Raw genomic sequence first — 21,066 nt, 5'->3', positions numbered from 1 at the left:
CGATTCGGTTTCAATTTTCAATGATTCAATTTTGGTTTGGACGGCGAAAAATCGATACTAATGGATGGGCTCACAAGTTTAAATTACAAACCATAAAAACCGACATCGAGCACCCCAACATAACTTATTAATTTTTTAAAATTGAAAGAATTATAACAATATCATGCTCAAATTAAAAAGAATAAAATGCTCGATTTTATGGTGCACTTTTTTTACAAAAGTATTAGCGTACAAAAAAATTATGGTCGTTTAAAAATCGTGGTGGGAAATTAGTTTAAGATTAAAATTAAAACATAATATGGTTAAAAATGAGGGGGCAAACTTATAAGTTAGGTGAATTGTGTTTAAAAGACAAGTTTACCTCTTTTTACACATATACTTTATTTATTAACATTTATAAAACTCTTAAAATCAAGTGTCTTAATTTACCCTTATCTCATGTATTATATATAGTATAGATATACCCTCGCTATGCAATTGTAGCCCCCTCTCCGTGTGGACATAATTGACCAAAACTCAGATAACATTGAAAAACTAACTCTGTTAACACTGAAAAACTTACAGAGTTAACAATTTGGACGAAACTGGCAATAAATGTGAAACCATGAGGGTCTAGTTGCAAAAACAAAATTATTTGGATAAAGTCACATATTTGATCAAATCCTAGGGACGATTTTGACACTTTACTCCTTTTAAATTAATTTTCTTTCAAATTTCCATACTCATATATGGTAATATGATGGTTGGTACAAAGGAGCGTCGTGGATACAACACTAGGTGAGAATTTTTTTCCACCGACAGAGTTGGGGCCGTGTTCCAGCCCGAGCCTCCCATTCTATACTGTCCTGCTTAATGTCGTAGTTCTATCAATATATGTAGTTTTAAGTTTGTTAGGATATTAAATTATTTAAGGGATTAAGGTTAGTTATGTGGGGCGTCACACTTGGTCATGCTCCGTTACGAAAATTAAGCACGTATGGAATAGGTTGGCTGATTGGGTTGGTTTGTGTTTATATATTAAGTGGCTTGCATGCATGATGGCACGATGACATAAGGAAACGAGTTTCGATCAAGTTAATGGACTAATGGTTAATTGGTTATGTAGTGGTTGAGAATTTTTTTTATTTTGTTTCTTTTAACAGCTAATTCTTATATACCTATTAAAATTATTTTTAACCTTTTTATTGTTCTTTGTAAAACTCGAACCCTCAATCTCATGAGTAGGTACAAGCGACTAGGATCCTTCGATGGCAAAAAAAAATTACTAGTAAGTTTTAAATATACATATGTAGATTCAAAAAATGGATTAAGTGTATTGCTTGGCCGAGGGTGATCAAGAGGATCAAACATGGGAGATGGGTCTGATACAATAAAGAAGTTCTCAAATGTGAAGTTGTATTGAAGGGATCCATTTGTAATACCACTCCCATCATTTTGTAACGCAAGTCCATCATTTTGTACAGGGCCGGCTCTAGGCATGGGCGAGCCGGACGATGTCCGAGGCACCTTTTTTTTGGGGACACTGGCGGAACACGAGGTTCTGAGGGTATGGCGAGGCAATTGTTTGTAGAGATAGAAGATAGAAAGCATATAAGATGAAAAAATTGATTGAAATTCAGATGGCTTTTCTTTTAGTCGTCGGAGGGGCTCTGCCGCTCTGGTGTAGAATGTCCTTCATAATGTCATTTGTGAATTATGAAAGAAGTGTGAACATTAAATATAAGCTGCGGCCCATATCATTTAACTCACATACAAAGTTTATTTTGAAGCAGAACATGAAACGAAAACTTTTTTATATATGAAAAAAACTAAAAAAGGAAGTCAACAATAACATTACCAAGCAGAAGTCCTCTCAAACCTTTATTTTCTTGGATCACCATTCTCATTTCTCAATATAATAAACATTTTAAATCGTAGCTTTTTTATTGTGCTTAACAGAAAACATGGTTAGCCATTTATTATATTTTTATAATTTATCTATTTATTCTTGTATTTAGTTTATTGTTAATTAAACTTCAATAAATTTGTTTTTTTAATAGCATTTTCTTATTGGACGAGGATATTCTTTTCTATTTTTCTTTAAAATTTAAAAATTATATATATTAATATATAAAACGAGAAACTTATTGGGCCCTCTATATAAAACATTAAAACCTCAAAACTAATACTATGAGTTTCTTATGTTTATTGATATAACGTTAATTGTCGTTTAAAACAAGTTAATTTATAAAATTCGTTAGGTCTTTTTCCGGCTGGTATAGGTAATTGAATCCTCAGGATCAACTCGAATAATCAGTTAGCTATTATGGTATTTAATACTATATCTTTGGTATGATTTATTATTATAATGCTAATCGTTATTTAAAAAGAATTAGCTTATATAATTTATTACTAGACAAGGCCTACGGGCCTTTTTCTTTCGGCTCGGCCGAGGTATTTAAATCCTCGGGCCGGCCCTGATTTTGTAATACAGTTTCACTTAACACATGGATTCAGCCTGGTTACTTCAGTTCTCCCAGTAACCATAATCGAAATCGAACCATAAAAATACGTTATAACCAAATTATTGGTTATTTAATTGGTTTAGTTAATTCTACTCAAACCAAGCTACTAAGATAGAGGCTGTGTCTATCTTTAGAATATACTGTAGTTTTTTAATTTTTAACTAGAAGTTTAACTTTAATTCCATACAATAACCATATTATTTTCAACACTTATTTACACACTTTGGAGCTGGTCGGGTTGTTCTAAACTAAACGAGTTTAAAACTGATCGAGATAACTAATAATGGGTAAAAATCACCAAGGTAGGAGTTAAAGAAAAGTTGGTAGTTGCGCTAGAGGTGGTAGTTGTTGTGTCTATTTAATAGAATAGAACAATTATTGTGCTTAGAATTTGTTTTGGTGTAAATGAACTGAATAATTTTTTTTAGACTTCAGCTCCCCATTTTCACTCTTCTGAATCATTACATATGTGAGGTTCTATTGCATTTGGCACGATACATACATACATACATACATACATATATATATATATATAGGCTTAGGTTAAAATAAAAACCCATTTGAGTTGTGAAAACTTTAGAAACTCATTCTCAACCACATGTTTTTAATTAAAGATTAGATCTTGTGGTCCACAATTAAAATTAATAAAAATGTTAATATAAATATAACATTTTCTCTCTCCTAAAAACATATAAAAAAATTAGTAAAAAATGTTAAAAAATAGCAAAACAATTTTTTTTAATGTTTCGATGTTTTGTATTAAATGTTACAACATATATTACATGTAACAAAAAAAAAACGATGTTACATATTGTTTTCGTGGGTTTTCACAACTCAAGTGAGTTTTCATTATATACTTTGCGTATATATATATATGTATATATCTTAAACAAACATATTGGTATATTTTGTAATTTATATTTAGTTCTATAGAAGTTATGTATTATCGATCCACAATCTCATATTCGCATAAAATCTTGAGATCGTTTGTGTGTTGATGAACTAAACAATTAATATTAAGTTCAAAAACGGAAAAAGAAGTGACTGTACTACACTATAAAAGTTTGTATTAATGGCACTGGAAGAAGGAAGAAATTTTGGATGACTGAATCGACATATGTACGTAATATGAGGGATTCTCCATTGAACGTTTAAAGAATCAAAAGCAAATCAGTCATCGTTGTCTAATGCATACTATATATAACTTATACGTACCGGTTAAGTGTATGGAAAAAGGACCATGCATGTAGCTCTAGTGAGTAGTTCTACTCATACACTAAAGTAGCTTTTAATTTGACGTGTCAATTGGTACTGCTACTTTTTCGGTGAGTAAATTAAATGGCTGTTTATAATATATCTCTGTGTGCATAATTTACACTAGCAATAGTGCTATACTTTAAAGCAATGGCTGCCTATACCCTCTAGAAATATCGCACGGATCGATACTAATGCAACCTTTATATTGATTTTTAAACTTGTTGCTCACACGGAAAGTATGGCTAAGCATTCTAAAATGATTGATACTTGGTCGCTCTTATCAACCAATATTGTGCGATATCAACCAATATTGTGCGACTTTCCCACGATAAGCTCACGAACTCGTATCTAGTTGTCCTAGTGAAATTTCCTTGAGGTTAACAACCATAGGATTGCTCACACACAAGCATGATCAAGTTCTTCTCTCTTCCAATCCAATTCACCAAAATGCGTCAATAATATTTGAGAGGAAAATTCCTTATAATTGAGGTCATAGATCTCTTCATGGGGAAAGTTAACGTACAAATAAAATTAACGTGCTAATTGTGAGAATCAAGTAGAGTAATTACATATGCAAGTAGAGTAATTATGTAATTACATCATAATAATTATGTAATTACATAATTACTCTACTTGCATATGTAATTACTCTACTTGATTCTCACAATTAGTATATTAATTTCATTTGTATTTGATCCAAACCCTCTCTTCATATATATGGAAAACATGATAAGAGCCTAGTAAAATTCATAGTTCCGGGACTCTTCCGTCTACAGAAGTCTTTGATGAGCAGAGGTTGTGGCAAAGCGAAAGTTATATAAAATCGAATTTTCAGGATTTTTTTTAATTATCATAGGACTTGTACTAAAGTGTTACAATATATATTGCCCCTCCAAATGGTGAGGATTAAACAGATCTCATTGCATGCAAAATGGTGTAAATTTATAAGTTTAAGTGCGTGAGTCTCTCGTAAAAAAAATACCTTCAGTATTTATTATATTTCTGTTATATATATAATCATTAAGGATAGAATTCAATAATCCTTTATCGTACATTACGTACGCGACACTTTCAACCGTTAGATTTCAAAACCCAAAACCACAAGTATGCTCATCTGTTCGTCCCTCTTCCTCAATCCGTCTCCACCACCCCTCACCGACACCAGCACACCTCCTTCACCTTTGCTTGTCGGCGCCATCAACACTCTTTCGTCACCATCATCGCCGTCAACAATGAACTCATCGGAAAAACGCAAATCACAGGGTTGTTTAGTTGAATTGAAATTGAAATTGAAGCTAATTGATCGGTAATTAATCTTTGAAATCGATTCAATTAATCATCAATTTGAAGCTTCAATCGATTAATTTTGAGTTCTGGATGATGGGTTTTTGACATTGAATGTTTAAGATTTTAAACGTATTAGCAGAACATTCCTTTTAATACGTTTTGATAAAACATTCTTTTAATACGTTCTTGTTTGAAATACACTCTTTTATACGTTGTGATAAAACGTTCTTTTAATACGTTCTTGTTTGAAATAAAATTGATTTCTTCTTATACGTTTTGAAAAAACGTTCTATTAATGCATTCTAGTTTTGATAAAACGTTCTATTTACCACTTCTATTCATTTCTATAATTCTCAAACGTCAAGTTGAATCAGTCAGCATTTAACAATGATGAAGAATATATAATTTATACCCTTGATGATAAACATTGCCGTATTGAGTTGCCTGCCTGAGAAGACGACGGCCAGTCCCACCATCTTTTTTAGGGTTAGATAACTAACTCAATTAGTTTGATATCGATATGCAAATTAGTTTAATACTGATCGACGGTTGAATTATATTGATATGGATGGACGCTCGATGAATCAATTGATGAATTAGATCATAGAATTAAATTTAAGTTATTTACAATTATGTCATTGCGTGAAATTGAAATCAACGTTCAAAAAGCTTACGTACCTAATGTACGATAACCGATTATTGTACGTTAACCTACCCCTAATCATTAGTACTATTATTAAAACCATTTGAATGCAATTTTTTTTGTTCGAATTAGAACCAAAAGGTACATCCTTTTCCATTTGAAAGATTTAATTCGAATCATATGGGTCATCGCTTTTATTGCTGAATGATAATTGAGTAACTTGCATAAACTGTGCTTATATATATATAGAAACTAGCTAGTAACAGATCGATTTTGTTGTTTTAATAACTGTTTTGACAGTTGTTAAAGGCAGTGTTTAAGCAATGGAATGCAACTAGAAAACTAAGTATAATCGATGTTGAAGAAACACTAACCGGTCCCCTGACAGATTACTGGTAATCTGGGGGTTGGATAGCTGTTTCCCACGAGGGGTTAGACCCTTGGAAGATGGTTCTTCTGATAACCTGCAAAACAGACACCGTGAGCTCGTCACTGAGAAGGGGGGGGTTCCTCCTTGTGACCACCCTCCGGCGTGAGAATCAGACTAGATTGCTCTTTAAATATAAAAGTATATTAAGAGATTGCTAGAGCAGATACCAGGTATATTATGATGATAATGTGATAATGTAATGTGTTTAGATGATCATACCATTTGGGGTATTTATAGCCGAAGGTAGGTTTCCAAGGAGGTATGGCCGGCTGCAACAGTGTTCCTGTTCATCAACAGTAGCCTACGCACGTGCCCTGCTGGTAGTTGGTGGGTAGGCAGCGGCTGATAGTGACCAGGCCTGCTGTATACTATTCCCTTTCCACCAACTGCCGGCTACGCACGTGGTATGACAGTAGTTGGTGAGTAGGCAGCGGCTTAATAGTGATACAGTACAGGAGCATGCTGCTCGCCATACTGTATCAGTGAGCTGTCGTATCTCTGATCAGATCTTTCGCCCATACCTCGTCAGGTACAGTAAAAGATCCTTCAGTATACGGACTGGCTTATTTGGGCGGGAGTATTCCCCCTCCCGCCTCTGTGCGGGATTGCTCCCGGCTTGGCTCATTCCTTCAGGTGACACTGAATGATCGAGAGCTAAGTGCCTTGTGCGTGTAGCCATGCTGCGCGGGTGGCCCTCCCTCATGGCTTGTATCCGAGGCTGCGGGAACAGGCGGAGTCCTTCACCATGGGAGGCATTTCCTGCGGGAACAGCTTGCGTACTGCGCGTAAGGACGTCACGTCTCTGAGCATGGTTGGTCCTGCGGATCCAGTTGGTCTCTGCGCAGACGTCCCTGTTTAAGGTGAGTCTTGCGGGACCAACTGGGCTCTGCTGGGACCTACCTCTTCAAGTCCCCCCAGTCCAATGTTCTTCTCATGCGTGTTTAATAAAGTGAGGTGAACTTTTGGACTTGAGCAAAGGGTTTAGAAAAGGGTTTTGTAAGGTTTTCCATGGGGATTCTTTCCGCGGAAGTCCTTGTCACTTGCAGAAATGCCCGAGTTTCCTGCTTGGTCTTTGGGTATGATGCGGGTAGGTCTGTAACCTCCTCGCAAGTCAGGAGCATTGAGTCCCAGTTGTATGTATTTTCCATGAGGTTTTGGTAGTTTTGAACATAGTGATCAATTATGTTAAAACCATCAATTCCATCTTGGAACTTCCAACAACGTAGTTCTCGACGTTCCCGCTATGCGGGGATGTTATTTCCGTTTCCGCAAGCATTGCCCAGAAGATCCTTCTTGGTTTCAATTCCCAGCGGAGCGCTAGGTATGTGAAGGGTTTTGCCTTGACACTGTACCTGCGCTCGTCTTACGGTTACTTTACTTCCAAGGTATTCCTGGCGTCAATTCCCTGCGGGTGCTAGGTATGTGGAGGGTTTTGCCTTTACACTGTACCCGCACCCGTCTTGTAGTTACTTGGTTGCCGAGGAATACTTGGCTTCAATTCCCTGCGGGTGCTAGGTATGTGAAGGGTTTTGCCTTAACACTGTACCCGCGGCCGTCTTACGGTTACTTGTTCGCCAAGATTTTCTTGGCTTCAGTTCCCTGCGGGTGCTAGGTATGTGAAGGGTTTTGCCTTTACACTGTACCCGCACCCGGCTTATGGTTACTTGTTTGCCAAGGTAAGGGGTATTTTCCCGCTTTTTAATATTTTCGAATTTTGAATTTTGAAATTCGAAGAGTTGGTGAAAAGATAAGAACAGTCCAAACCTCTGAAACGTCGTGCGACGGTTTCTTCTGACTGTGTCAGGACGTGCAGGAAGTTATGGTGACGTGACAGAACATGGTCATTCCAGACGCTTTTTCAGGCGCGTGGGCGTGATTTTTTGGGCGCGTGGCCGCAAAATTACTGGCACCCGTCCTTTCAACAGCTGTTGCCAGCTTGATTTTTGCCACGTGTCATAGTTTCATTGCACCTTCGATTTCTCTCTCCTCCGCATTAAATTCACCGCATTAATTGCGATTACTATATAAAGGGGGAGAGGGTTATTTGTAATCCATACTTTTCACTCTTCTCTTCATCTTTAAGGCGATTTCCGGCGAATACTCTTTTATTCAATCGAGCATTCTCTCGAAATCGTTCTCTTCTTCCTCTTCAAGATGTCTTCTCGTGATGCTGAGGCTATAGCTGACGACAGGGGTACTGCTGGCGAGTGCCAGTGTGCTCTGCCCGGCGATCAGTACCGGTATGTTGTCAGGAAGTTCATGCTCGATCATCTCGAGCCTGAGTTTCCTGAATCCCATCAGACCGTGTATGATGCCCCCAGAGGCAAGATCGGGGTTTATGCTGCATTTTTTGTCTATGGGAATCTTAGATTCCCGTTGACAAAATTTGTTTACCGTGTCCTTGAGAGGCACGGTGTTCATTTGACCGAGCTGCACCCCATGGCGATCGCCAAGATTCGCCATTTTGAGTGGGTGTGTCGGATTTTGGGCATCGAGCCCCATGTGGACCGCCTGATGACCTTCTATACCTGGAGGTGCATCCAGGGGTGGTACACCCTGACGACCCGTATTAAGGGTCTGAAGATTTGCGACACCGAGCGCAGTCTTCGCGCGTGGAAGCAGGAATTCTTCTATATTTCTGCCCGCGCCATCCCCCTTGCCATGAAGTTTAAAAATGGCCAAGCGATACCGAGCCTTCACGCCCCCAATTACCAGGAGGCGGAATGGTTTTCGAAGATATCCCGGGTCCAATCTCCGGTTTACCGGTTTGCGGAATCCGGGATGGTTATGTTAGGGATGAGCCGGGTGTGGAAAGATGCGTCTCAGGTTCCCATCCTTCTCGAATACGGTTTGAACTCTATTCCCTATGGTATGTCTTGTCTTTCTTTTTGATACAAGTTTGTCTTCTAACTGTTTCTTTTCTTTCAGAGGGAAATAATTTGGAGTCGCTTCTGTTCCCGCGGGAAACCGACGGTCCCGCGCGGATGGGTACTCGTGCTCTGGACGAGGGCGAGTTGCCCATCCTGGAGCAAACGGCGGATCGTTTTGTGGAGGTCTATCCGCTGGGCCACGAGATCCTGAGCCACCGGCGGCCAGGTAAGGCGATATTCTTTCCTCAACCCCTTAATGCTGTACCCGCTGCTGGAATTCCTGACCCATCTTCTTCTGAGGAATCCTCAGATGCTCCTCCGTTGGTGCGGAAGAAGAAGGCTGCTGCCGGCGTGAAGGGGAAGGAGAAGGCCTCCACAGCTGATCCAGTGGTTCTATCTGACTCGGAGTCAGATAGTGAAGAGGTGGCGGGGAAGCCCGGTGGTGAGAAGACCACTGTTCCGGAGGCTACGACCGTTACCTCCGGAGAACCAACGAAGACGACGGTGACCGGTACCAAGAGGCCGGCTCCATCGGGTTCCTCCCCGCCCGTCCGTACGTTCAGGGTCAAGAAAACCCGTAAGTACAATCATAATGTCTTTGCAGATTTATCACTATAAATTTATCTAACACTTTCTTCTTTGTGCAGGCGTGGGTGTTGACGCATTCCGGGGTGAAGCGCAGGGGAGTATCTCCCCGCCAATGACGGTAGGCTCGGTCAGCCTTCCTGAGGCGTCGACCCAGGCGCCTGCGCCTGCATCCGCTGGTCCAGTTGCTCATTCCTTTGAGCCAACTGTTCCGGCAGTGATGACGTCACCGCCGGCTGTGAGTGCGATTTTTACAGCATCCTTCACAGAGCCGGCGGTTACTGCTGCTGCTTACAAGGCGGCGACCACGGCGGCGACCACAACGGCGACCACGGCGGCTGCCACCATGCCCGCGCCACCGGCATCGATGGCCGGACCATCAGGTACGCGCAGGGCTTCCCGCCGATCTTTGCCACCTTCCCGTCTGCCTGACCTGTTGGATGGATTTCCTTTAGGTTCAGGTGATGGGTTTGGCGGCTATCGGCCTGTCATTGACCCTACAGGTGCGTAGGGTTCCTTTCTTTTTCCCTTGTTTTGCATCATCTTTTCCTTACTGCCTTAGTTTCTTTTGCAGTGTCGGATTCCAATGAAGTGTATGTTCCGCGATGGAACATACGCCGAGGAACAACCCTTCGTACCCCTGTGGAGTGCGTGGACTGGGCTCGCCACGCTGCTCCTCATGGTGCGTTGGGGGAAGCCATGGCTAGCTACCAGGAGGGTAGGCTAACCAATGAGCTTCGGGTTCTCCAAGCCCGGATGCAGCCGCGCGTCGAGCTGCTTTGTCGTGAAAACGACAAGTTGAAAGCAGCTCGTGCCAAGGACGTATCTGAGGCGCGTGCTCTTCGGGAGGAGAACCAACAGCTGGCGGCAGCTGCCGCCGACAAGGAGAAGGCCTTCAAGGCCCTCGAGGTTGAAGTTCAGGCGCGACTCGAGGCCCGCTCCAAGGCTGCCCAAGCTGTGAATGAACAGCTTCGGCTGGCCAGGGAGACTGCGCGAAACGCAACCGAGAGGGCTGCCAAGGCTGAAGCCGTTGCTGAGCCTTTGCGTGTGGAGAATGAGGAGCTCAAGGCCAAATTAGAGGCTCTCCAACGCGCTCATGATGCCTTGGCAATGGAAGATGCCAAGAAACTCCAGGAAATCCTGGACCAGAGGGGGGTGCTTGACCACACCGAGCGGAAACTTAAGGGCGTCGAAGAGGCTGCCGCAAAGGAAGTTTTACTTGCCAACCTTAACAAGAGCGAAGCCGAACGCGCCCATAACGAAGCTCAAGCTGCCCTCCAATGGCTTCTTCGAGAAGCGTTGCCTCAGGTATGTTTAGTTTTATCTTCACGCTTTTCTTTTGTAAGAAAAGGTTCTAATACTTGTGTTTTCTTTGTAGGTTGTGCGTCGGGTCTTTTCAGAGACCTCTTACGATGATGCTATGACCGCAGCCCTCAACGCTTCTCATGAGGATGGGGAAAAGGCCGGCTTCCTGCTTGGTCTAGGGTTTGTTGAGAAAGGCGTCCCGCCTTCCAACTTCCCTTTGTTCGATGTGGATACCGGAGCCATTTATGACCAAGCATTGAACCAATACGCCGCCTTCCCGCATCCAGTGGTGGAGAAGGTGGACGAAGTAGCTGCTGCTGATGATGGGTTAGCTGTCCTCAAAGCGTTCCTCGAACCACCCCGTTCTTCTGACGGAGCGGGTCCAAGTGGAAGCGGCCCTGAAGCTTGATCCTGAAGATCCCTTCCCATTGCTAAGATAGACTTGTATAGTTTTATTTTTTTTTAGGCGGGTAGTTACCCGGCCATTCTTGTAATATATTCTTGAAATATTAATCTTTTTGCGTATAAGATTGTTATTTCCTTCTTTGGGTTCCTTGCTTTATAAACTTATGACTTGCATACTTAGTTTAAATTAGCAATTTTCCAAGTGTTTAGAATAAGAACCTTTGAACGTGGTTGATAATGGGTTAAAGTTTCGCTTCCTCCTTCGTGATTGTGCGGGTAGAACCGTCACTTGCACTTGGTAGGATGGCTAAACTTCAACTTTTATCTGACCTGCGTGTAGGTTTTCCTTTTCAAAATTTCTAAGGCATTAAGATAAGTTAACCTTTGAACGTGGTTGATAATGGACTAAAGTTTTCGCTTCCTCTTTCGTGATTGTGCGGGTAGAACCGTCACTTGCACTTAGTAGGATGGCTTTAACTTTAAACCTATATCTGACCTGCGTGTAGGTTTTCCTCACCTTTTGAGGATAAGTTAACCTTTGAACGTGATTGATAACAGGAAGTTTTGCTTCCTCTTTCGTGATTGTGCGGGTAGAACCGTCACTTGCACTTAGCAGGATGGCAAAACTTTACCCTTATCTGACCTGCGTGTAGGTTTTCCTCACCTTTTGAGGATAAGTTAACCTTTGAACGTGGTTGATAACAGGAAGTTTTGCTTCCTCTTTCGTGATTGTGCGGGTAGAACCGTCACTTGCACTTAGCAGGATGGCAAAACTTTACCCTTATCTGACCTGCGTGTAGGTTTTCCTTATCCTTTTTAAGAATTTTGTTTTGAACCGTTCGACGCGCGGTTGTCGATAGGTTAGTGTTCGGTTTCCTTTCATGATTCATGCGGATAGACCGGCACTTTCATTTAATGGGATAATTGAACTCTTCCCCTTCAACTGACCTGCGTGAAGGTTTGCCACGTTATTGGGTTCGTGCGGGTAGGACCGCCTTCCCACGCAACGACTTCACGTAATGTGTGCCGTCACCAGTGTTGCATAGTTTAACCGTTCGACGCGCGGTTGTTGATAGGTTATTGTTCAGTTTCCTTTAATGATTCATGCGGATAGACCGGCACTTTCATTTAATGGGATAATTGAACTCTTCCCCTTCAACTGACCTGCGTGAAGGTTTGCCACGTTATTGGGTTCGTGCGGGTAGGACCGCCTTCCCACGCAACGACTTCACGTAATGTGTGCCGTCACCAGTGTTGCATAGTTTAACCGTTCGACGCGCGGTTGTTGATAGGTTATTGTTCAGTTTCCTTTAATGATTCATGCGGATAGACCGGCACTTTCATTTAATGGGATAATTGAACTCTTCTCCTTCAACTGACCTGCGTGAAGGTTTGTCACGTTGCTGGGTTCGTGCGGGTAGGACCGCCTTCCCATGCAATGACGACGTAATTATGCGGTGAAAACCGGCATATTAGTTCAGAAAAGTATAAATGTAAAATCATCAGCTTCGGTGTTCTTAAAGAGAATCATTTCCATTAGAAGTGGCTCTTGGCATTTTCTTTACAAATTGGAATTGATTTACATGCAGACTGTGTAAATGAGCTCCCTTCCATGTTGGGATGGGAGTGCCATCGAGCCGATACGCACCTGGTTCGGGATCTCGTTCTTTACGCAGCATGTAGTCTCGATTTTGAAGCTGGAATTGATTCGTGTTTTCCCCAGCTGGGGTTCTATACGCACTCGCCTGCTCAGCCTTTATTACGCCACGAGGTGCGCGAGCGTCCCATCTCTGACAAATGCTTCGACCATGTCCTTTACGTCTATGCATTCTTCAGTGTTGTGGCATTTTGTCTTGTGGAAGTTACAGTATTTGCTCCGATCAGCATCGTGACGATGTCGGATTATTGGAGGCTTTGGCCATGGGAGCTCTTCAGTGGCGAATATCTCAGTGACGCTTTTGGTGAGTGGCGTCCATCTGGAGTTCCGGTGCGACTGTACATTATCCCTTCCGCCCACTCGATGTTGCAAGCCGGATGAGGTGTCAAAGTTTACCCTTGACTGCCAAATGCCTAGCTTTCGCTTTTTATTTAGTCTGGCGGTGAGGACGTTGTCTTCTCTCGTCTTCTGAGTGTAGAGGTTTGTGCTCTGTGGGAGATCTCTACCCAGTTGCTTCTCTGTTTCCGCATAGCGTTTTGCTGCTGTCATGATGCCATCCCATGTGGATGGCATGCCATCTTTACCCGTTAGGGTGCGGATGAGCTCTGGGTCATGTGCGCCCTGGATGAAGGCAGCGCGAACAAGATCTTCGCTGATATTGCCCAAACTTAGCTTCTTTGAGTTGAAGCGAGTGATGAAGTTTGGCAGAGATTCATCTTCCTCTCGTATGCATTTGAGGATTGTCCATTGCTCCTCGGTATACTTCCGTTGCTGGCTGAAGTGTTGGCTAAACTTCTGCTGGAAGTCTGCCCAGTCGTAGATGTGGTTGACCGGTAGGCGATCAAACCAAGCTCTAGCAGCCCCCACCAGCGTCATTTGGAACATGTAACACCACGTGGGTTCCGTCCAATTGCTGACGGTTGCCCCCGCTATGAACCTGTTCAAATGATCGTCTGGATCAGATATACCGTCATATGTGCCTATGTTGGGCATTTGTTTGGCACTCTTTGGGGCGATTGCTTCAGCAATGTCCCTTGCAAATTTGGACGTTCCTGCATTTGCAACGTTTGGTCTGAACGTTTTAGAGAAGTCTCGTGGACTTCCACCTGTGCTTTTTGGTTTGAAGGCTTGTCCAAAATGCCTTTTCGGTTGGGATTCCGTTTCCTTACGCTTCCCTTTTGCCTTATGGCGAGGGTTCGCGTCGGAGTCGGATTCCTCCGAGTCATCCTCCCAGTATTCGAATTCGTCGGCCTGTTGCACGGAACGCAAGCGTTCGTCCAACTCAGCCTGGAATTCCTTTTGTCGTGCCTCCGCCCATGCCTTAACTTCATCGAGAGTCTGGCGGGGGAGTCTTCGTTTCTCAAACTGGGTATCGGTGGATCCCAGTAGGCGATCATTTACTGCACTTGCCCCAGCTTTGGTAAGTGGGGTAGTGTTCGTAAAATTTACTTCACTTGCCCCGGCTTCGGTAGCCGGGGTAGTGTTTGTAAAAACTGTGTTGCCGGTATTCCCCCTAGTAGCTGGGGTTGTGGTTACCGGAATTTCTCTAACCATCTTTGTAAAAGTTTGAAAAAACTGGAGAAAATTGTAGTTCTAGCTTTATGCACGGATGGCGCCAATGAAGAAACACTAACCGGTCCCCTGACAGATTACTGGTAATCTGGGGGTTGGATAGCTGTTTCCCACGAGGGGTTAGACCCTTGGAAGATGGTTCTTCTGATAACCTGCAAAACAGACACCGTGAGCTCGTCACTGAGAAGGGGGGGGTTCCTCCTTGTGACCACCCTCCGGCGTGAGAATCAGACTAGATTGCTCTTTAAATATAAAAGTATATTAAGAGATTGCTAGAGCAGATACCAGGTATATTATGATGATAATGTGATAATGTAATGTGTTTAGATGATCATACCATTTGGGGTATTTATAGCCGAAGGTAGGTTTCCAAGGAGGTATGGCCGGCTGCAACAGTGTTCCTGTTCATCAACAGTAGCCTACGCACGTGCCCTGCTGGTAGTTGGTGGGTAGGCAGCGGCTGATAGTGACCAGGCCTGCTGTATACTATTCCCTTTCCACCAACTGCCGGCTACGCACGTGGTATGACAGTAGTTGGTGAGTAGGCAGCGGCTTAATAGTGATACAGTACAGGAGCATGCTGCTCGCCATACTGTATCAGTGAGCTGTCGTATCTCTGATCAGATCTTTCGCCCATACCTCGTCAGGTACAGTAAAAGATTCTTCAGTATACGGACTGGCTTATTTGGGCGGGAGTATTCCCCCTCCCGCCTCTGTGCGGGATTGCTCCCGGCTCGGCTCATTCCTTCAGGTGACACTGAATGATCGAGAGCTAAGTGCCTTGTGCGTGTAGCCATGCTGCGCGGGTGGCCCTCCCTCATGGCTTGTATCCGAGGCTGCGGGAACAGGCGGAGTCCTTCACCATGGGAGGCATTTCCTGCGGGAACAGCTTGCGTACTGCGCGTAAGGACGTCACGTCTCTGAGCATGGTTGGTCCTGCGGATCCAGTTGGTCTCTGCGCAGACGTCCCTGTTTAAGGTGAGTCTTGCGGGACCAACTGGGCTCTGCTGGGACCTACCTCTTCAGATGTAAAAATTAGTGGCGGAATTAAATCATTGTTAGTTACCTGCATATATTACTTATGGAAAACGATATACAATAGTAAAGATTTTTTTTACCTGTCAAAGGGAAATTTATCGATGGAATTCCGATGGATTACTGACTAAATGGCCCACACATTCAAGAAAAAAAAAATAAAAAGAAATTTTGACAGATAATTCTCCAATTGATTTCTCAAAATCCCGAAAAATAAATAATATTAACTGTCATCGGAAAGTCCCACTGAAATCTGCTACATGCATGTAGCGTTTTTGTTAGCATTCTTTTAAATACAATACACCATTCTTAATTAAAAAAAAAATTTAATTACATTTAGTAGAACTTTTGACTTTATATCATATATTAAAAAAAACGTCATTTAACGTTCTCTCTCTATAATTATTTGACAAAAGATATATCTAATTACCAGATATAAATATGTATTGGTTAACTAACTATATACGGATTAGTTGTTCGTGGCTCTGCAAAGACCGATGGTTACTAGTGATCTAGCTCACACTTGTTTTAGTTATTGCACGAGGATTTTGAGAGAAAAAGATACTTGAAGATAGAGGTAGTTTCATATTTGGTTTTCTAAGAGATTTTAAGGTCGAAGGTCGTAGTTAAGATGGAGGCATGCCTCCCGCTGCATTAGCCAGTGGACCCACCACTTAAGACCACCTTCTATCTCGCTATTATATTTAGGTTGTTAGTTGTTTTCCAAATTCAGGACCCTACACTAAAAGTAGCAAACACTATGCCCACATGTCCAAATCAGCTACCTCATTATATCATGCCCTACATTTGGACCTTTTATTTCTATCTTATATGTTGTGATCTTCTGGTAAGTATTTAGTCTATAAACACAGCAAAAATTGATGAATTTTAGTTATATTGTGACATGAGTTTAATGGGTTTGACAATGCACAAACACAATTATTGGATAGTTCTCAGTATTATTACGTAGAGAAAAGTCTCACTCAAAAACTTCTCCTTCACATAATCGTGTTTGTCATGATAAACCTTAAATTATATTTATAATGTTTTTTTTAAACATAATATTATTAATTAAAATCTACAATGTAGTGTTTACATCGAAACAGAAGGCAAACGGGTAAAAAGTTGCGCCGCTACCTCCTTTTGAATTGCAAAGCTCAATATTTTAAAAACCACATTCGCTAATCTTGGAGTCATAACATAACTATGCATGAGCTGTAGAACTCGGGCAAGTAACTCCATATCTTCAAGCTTGAGGAAACCAAAAGTGTCAAAAGTAAAAAGAATAAATATATGTTGGTTGTCAAGCCCACGCCTTCTCATGTTTAGTCATTTTGCCTGAAGCAGCTTGACTGACCGTGAGACCACCACTCCCTAAGCCCACTAGAGGGGAAACCCATGTTAAATCCACACACGTATGTTTTCCTCCTATCCATCCAAACATAAAAATCTCATTCAGTCAAAAAGATGATTTTTTCTCCGACAGGTCAGTTAGAAAATTCATAGGTACTTCTTTCTTAACATAAATTCCGGCTATTAAGTAACTAATTTATCTAACTTAAAACATAATAACCCTAACTTGACCATTAATTAACTCATTAATAACCCCTTTTAATTATTGGGTTCGGCCATTTCCTCGAGCTAAACAACTATTGAGCTGGCAATAATTTCACCAACGTGTGGAGCTATAAAGCCCATACACAACACATGGAAAGGTCTCGATGAGTCATGTGGGCTAAATGTCGGAGCCGAATTTCATTATTTAGGGCTACAATTTGATGACAGGAGATGTTCCATCAATTCTAACATTTCCTTGATCGGTCTCCTTTTGTGTAAGAACTCGTAAATCATTGATTGACTTAACTTACGTGTTTATTTGTATTTTTAACTATATCATTTAGATGCCACTTTAGAGTTTCAAAAATTTGACAAATCCATCTAATTTAGAACTTTTAGGACCTTTTGTGAGAAAACAAGAATCTATTCGCAATTGTGATACATTGTGATTTATTGAGACATAAACAAGATGATTTGAGCCGAAAGATTGTTCTCATTAACGTTTAACTGAATTATTGCAATCATGCATGCATACATGCACAGTCGGTTAAGCTCGATCCACCACGACGTGTACCTCGTGGTGGCCTATCATCCTAGCTAGAGAGAATCTGACAACATAACAGTACAAACTAATAGAGAAATGGCCAGGATTCTTACCATACGTACGCTTGGGGTTTTGCCTATAAATGGGCATGCCATACGCCTACATTCCCATGTATATGGCTCCAAGCATATGGCCAACCATTCACTCACACATAAGCGTATGGGCTCTAGTCTAAGCGTATGCGCCTCTATACGCCTACATCCAGGCATATGGACTCTTACAATGCATGTATTAATTCCTAATTTACCCCCAATCTATTCGGGCATCCACGAACACAAAATAACTGGACTAACATTTTGTAATGACTTTCACGTTCAGTAATGCATAAATTTGTCTCAAGGGTTCCTCTTTAATGATCTTTTATATGCTAACCAACCCAATAATATCGTATTTATCTACACTATAAACATTTCCTGCAATTTCTTCAAATTTGTGGGGCCCTTGGGTTGGTCATAACATTATACACACCAAAAGGATACGTGCGTTGAGTTTGTTGGGGACCTATCTCACTCATCGTCCCATATAAATAATTACGTCCTTGCAACTACTTTTATGCACTCCTAGCCTATCTTTTTTGCTATCATTCTCTTCTCTTCTCTCTGGTAATGCCTGAAGAGGAAATGAGTTTATCTGTGAATGTTAATGGTTAGTCTAAAGTGCCACCCGGATTTCGGTTTCATCCCACCGAAGAAGAGCTTCTTCACTATTACTTAAGGAAGAAAGTCGCGTACGAGACTATTGATCTTGATGTTATTCGTGATGCTGATCTTAACAACCTTGAACCATGGGATATACAAGGTATATATATTGTGTTGTTTTTATGTAGTCATAATGAAAGATTAACATAATAATATTAAATGATATGCATTTTGTGGGTTGGCAGAGAAATGCAAAATAGGATCCACTCCACAAAATGATTGGTACTTTTTTAGTCACAAAGATAAGAAGTACCCTACTGGAACAAGAACGAATCGTGCGACTGCTGCCTGCTTCTGGAAAGCAACCGGACGGGATAAGGTCATCTATAGTAGTGTTAAAAGAATTGGTATGAGGAAGACATTGGTGTTCTACAAAGGGAGAGCACCACATGGCCAGAAATCAGATTGGATTATGCATGAATATAGGTTGGATGAGATTACCAACCAAGATGAATGTGTAAGTTTCTTTATTTTCGTGTTATAGCCATGATCAGGGCATAACGTACTCAAATGGTACCAAATCATGTACGTGTCCCCGTAAGCAAAAGGTTGTGAATTCCAACTTGGTAAAGGCCGGGATGAAGGTGTGAATTATTTGCCCCCTAAAACGAGAATTCACAGTTATAAAGTTTGCTTGAACTTGAAATCTCAGTTTGGTATGAACATCTTTATTGATGTTTTGGTAAACTATAAGTAAAGTAAGACTGTCCAACAGTCTTCACGGCCTACTGGTAAGGCACTTAAATGGTATCCACAGGTCCCAGGTTCAAACCATCCTAGTAAGTATATTGAATGACCATTGTCGTTAAAAGAAATCAAGACCGTCCAAATAGACCACAAGCATGCTACGGAAATGTTCTAACCACAAAACAATTACAAAAATATTTTTAGCGGATTAAAGTTTGCCTTAACAGTTTTGATTTGCAACTCATTTTAAAAAAATGGTGACATAATCTGTTTATTAACTTAAGAATTTCTTTTCTTGGTCTTAACTAATTATTTATGTTGAGTCTTGAATATGAAGTAATACCAAAAAGAAAAATAAAAAGTAGATTATTTAATAAACTCATAAACTTATATTTTCTCAGGGTTCTAATATGTGTGATTCAACTCAAGAAGACGGGTGGGTGGTATGCCGTGTTTTCAAGAAGAAAAACTACCATAAAGCAGTCGAGAGCCCCCAGAGACCGCTTTCAGCCGCTACAGAGTCAAGGACACAATTACAAACGTTAAACAAAGATGGTGTTCTTGATCAATTACTCGTGTACATGAATACCAGTAGGTCTTGCAAACAAGAAATCGAGTCTTTAACCACAAACCACATCGCTATGCCGCAAATCATGAACCCTATTAGCGATAGATTCTACCACCTACCAAGACTCGAAAGTCCCACGATAACCTTGTCTCCTCATCACAGCTCGGCCACAACCAACTTCGATCAAGGATTAACTTTCAAAGCCTATGCAAACGACTTCCTGACCGAATCCAATCAACCAACGAATGCGGACCATGACCCACGTGAGCGGATTGATAATTGGGCAGACCTTGAAGGGCTTGTGGCCAATCAACTCAACGGTCAAGTTGACTCTACGAAGCAGCTATACTCTTGCTTTGGTGAACCAAGTGATGACTTCTGTTTCACACTTGAACATGAAGAGCCAGAGCCATCTCACCTATGTGATTCAACAACAATCGTTAGACCGAACCAAGCGGTGTACACAAGTGAGATAGATCTATGGAGCTTTGCTAGACCATCTTCATCTTCATCATCCCCGGATGCATTATGTCACGTGTCAGTATAATAATTATACACTTCCATAGAGATTATCATAATATAATCATATAAAATAAAGTAGAAGAAATACGAAAATAGGGGTTTAGGATGGTGCATGAATTGACCAAATGCAAGGTGATTGATGGATATACGTATCATATGGTCCAAAAGAAAAGGGAAAAGACATTCTACACACATATTATATGGAAAAGGAATGAATAAGAAATAGTGAATAAAGGTGTATGTTTGTATGTGTGTATTGGTGATGGATTTGTGGGGTGCACAATCTTGTCCATGCATGTCATGTAATAACTATGTCATCCGTCAAACACTACATAAGCTTTTCATTTTGGTGACTATGTACATGTATATATGCGTTATACGTATACATCAATAAATAGTTTTTTCATGGTCAGGTAATTTTACAGTATTTTAGCCGATGTGTCTTAACTCAACTTACATTGAAGGAGAACTAAGATTTGGGAAGGAGAGGCCGTAAATCTCGAATTCAAATCCGATCTTAATTTTGGTTTACAACGGTGAGCCTTCAAGCAGCGGGTTAATGGTCGGCTTAGGCTACCTAGCATTGTCTACGATCACGAACATATACGGCCACCTTTTGCTGTAGAGTTATCATAAGTTAAAGCTTCATTCGTTGGTTGTTAATATTTTTTTTCCAGGATTTTAGTATCAAGACTCAAAAGTCTCACTCTCTATTTTGTTTTTAATGATTAATGGTTGATTTATTGTCATGTGGTTGGTCCAATAGAAAAGGTCTCACCAGCAACACTAGTACGAAAAGTTAAATGAAAAGTTCACCGTTTTTCCAATTGAAATAATAATAATAATAATAATAATAATAATAATAATAATAATAATAATT

The 21,066-nt window shown here is 41.2% G+C and overlaps 1 pseudogene across 1 annotated transcript; it reads left to right on the top strand.

Annotated features, from left to right (window-relative positions):
• The first annotated feature begins 18,036 nt into the window (after window positions 1–18,036).
• Window positions 18,037–20,622, top strand: LOC143559622 (NAC domain-containing protein 43-like; annotated as a pseudogene). The gene is made up of 3 exons (XR_013139972.1): window positions 18,037–18,509; window positions 18,595–18,866; window positions 19,498–20,622. The product of XR_013139972.1 is annotated as an NAC domain-containing protein 43-like (transcript).
• Window positions 20,623–21,066: the final 444 nt, after the last annotated feature.

Source organism: Bidens hawaiensis, unplaced genomic scaffold, assembly GCF_021521415.1.
Source record: "Bidens hawaiensis isolate Kalapana, Puna unplaced genomic scaffold, B.hawaiensis_p1.1 tig00019953_1, whole genome shotgun sequence".
NCBI lineage: Eukaryota > Viridiplantae > Streptophyta > Magnoliopsida > Asterales > Asteraceae > Bidens > Bidens hawaiensis.
The sequence above is the reverse complement of the archived record's forward strand: the minus strand, read 5'-3'. Positions and strand labels throughout refer to the sequence as shown.